Source organism: Erithacus rubecula (assembly GCF_903797595.1).
Source record: "Erithacus rubecula genome assembly, chromosome: 13".
In the NCBI taxonomy this organism is placed as follows: Eukaryota; Metazoa; Chordata; class Aves; order Passeriformes; family Muscicapidae; genus Erithacus; species Erithacus rubecula.
Genome location: NC_136665.1, coordinates 3,095,648 through 3,097,825, shown reverse-complemented (window position 1 = coordinate 3,097,825; position 2,178 = coordinate 3,095,648).

The following is a 2,178-nucleotide window of genomic DNA, read 5'->3' as shown; positions in this document are numbered from 1 at the left end:
AACCCAAAATGGGTTTTCACACTTTGATAAGTTTGGTCCATTTGCATATTGGGGTTAATTTCCCAGTTACAGCCCCAGGTAATGAAGTCATTTAGCCCAAGTTTGCTCCCCCCAATTCACTTTTGTTTCCATCTCTGGGGTCTGTGAGGTGTCCTTGATTGCCAGACTGGAGAGGAATTGCAGCTGGCACTGGGTGTGGAGTTCAGAGTAACACACTAAAGAACTGCAGGAGTACAAATAAATGGAAAATATAAAAGCTTAAATCCTAAGGCATCATTCAATTCCCCACCACTCCAACCCATTTTGCACAGCTCTGTCACCAAAGTGTGTCCCTCTGAGGGGTTAATGAGCATCCTGACATCCCATTCCTGCTCCTCCCCCCACAGCAGCACTTCTGTGTGGAGAAGAAATGCACCAATTATCTAAAGCTCAACTTCAAACTGAATTTTTATTTCTCTAGAATAGAAATGCTGTTCATTCAGCCATCCTGGGTGCCCTCAGCAGAGATTAGAATGCAGCTATGAAAGACCTGTGACATTAGAATTGAATCTCATTAGGGCCATTTTCTGCAGCCCACACCACAAAAAGAGCAGATTATCACTTGAAACACTCTCCTCAAGCTTCAATAATTCCCAGAAAACTGCTGAGCTTTGAAGCAGACTCTTCCATGTGAAGTTATTCTGATCAAAAGGAAGAGCTGTTTCTAAGGCTTGCTTTTGATTTCTGATCAGTTTTCCTTCTTTTCTTTTCCTTTTACCTCTTTTTGTTGGGGTGGTTTTTGTTTTAGTTTATTTTTTTTTAACTGCTGTCAGTTTTGATTTTGGTTTATCAAAATAGGACAACCAAAAATCCTATCAGTAGATTATTCATGACCAAACCACAGTAAATAGTAATGCACATAGTGATCCAAATTCTTTGATTTTGTTTCTTTTTCACTTGGCTTCAGTGTGGCTGCAGAAAAGGTTCATGATAGTCTAATGACTGAGTAATATAATATTAAATCTTTAAGAAATAATGCTTAAAACTTTTTCTCCCAAATTAAATAATTTAGGTTAAGGATAGCAAAATAAAAATGTTCATGCAATAATTTTTCTTTTTCCACTGAGCTAGAAGGGGAGGCTTTTCCAGATCCAGTAGTTCCTGTGTGGAATTCTCAGCATTATGCAGGAGCACTGGATCTGCTGGAAGCACAGATGAACATCCCACACACCACAAACTCCACCCCAGAGGGGGAATTCTGTCACTCCCCTGCTGAATTCACAGGGCAGAGGATGCAAGAACACTCAGAGGGTTAACAAGGAGAGTGGACCAGGGGGTTTGGGAAGCTGCAAGTAGAGAATTCTTTATGGGCTTGCAGTGTGCAGGAATTCAAACTGTAATTTTATAACCAGAGCTCTGTGCCCCAGGTACAAAAACTCAATTCTTCACATATTTTATAAATGCAGAATTAAACTCAGACTAGGAGCCATTCTGAGCCCTTTTCAAGCAGGGGAACAGCACCTTCCAGCAGGTCTGAATTAATTTCTAATCATTTAAACAGATTAAATCCCTTCTGATCTTTTAACTGCATTTTCTTATCATAGTTTAAAATGCAGACTTTAAAATCGACCTACAATTTATACAGATCATCACAGCTTTGTTGAACACCACATTCTGATTTCGGCCCTTTAAAGAGGCGATCAGGCTGCTCTGTTTGCTGGAACCATTGTGACAAGGAAACAGAGGGACTCTGCAGCATCCTGCCAGTGGAAAACCCACTGGGATATTTCTGTCTCAGCAGTGATACAGTCCATGAAGGAATTTAGGAAAATTAATATGTTGGTGTTGAAATTCAAGTGAGGGAAAACCAAAATAGTCAGGTTGGTTTTTACTATATAATAAATGCAAGGAAAAGTAATTGTAGGAATTCCCTTTAAACAAAGAAATTGTTTGGAAAAAGACAGTTCTGCTGTGGGTTTCAGTGAGGCAAGAGCAGAACAGCCAAGGAGCAAATCTGCTTAATGCTGGCCCTAAATCCAGCCAGGTTCACATTAGTTGAGGGAAACACTGCTGTAAACTGTGAGCAGGGCAGGCCTTTGGAGAAATTTCAGTGTAAACACTGCTAAAATAGCCCCACTCATAGTTTTAGTCAAGAGAGGAGCAGGATCTAATTACTTAGAGATTATACCAAAGAGCTTG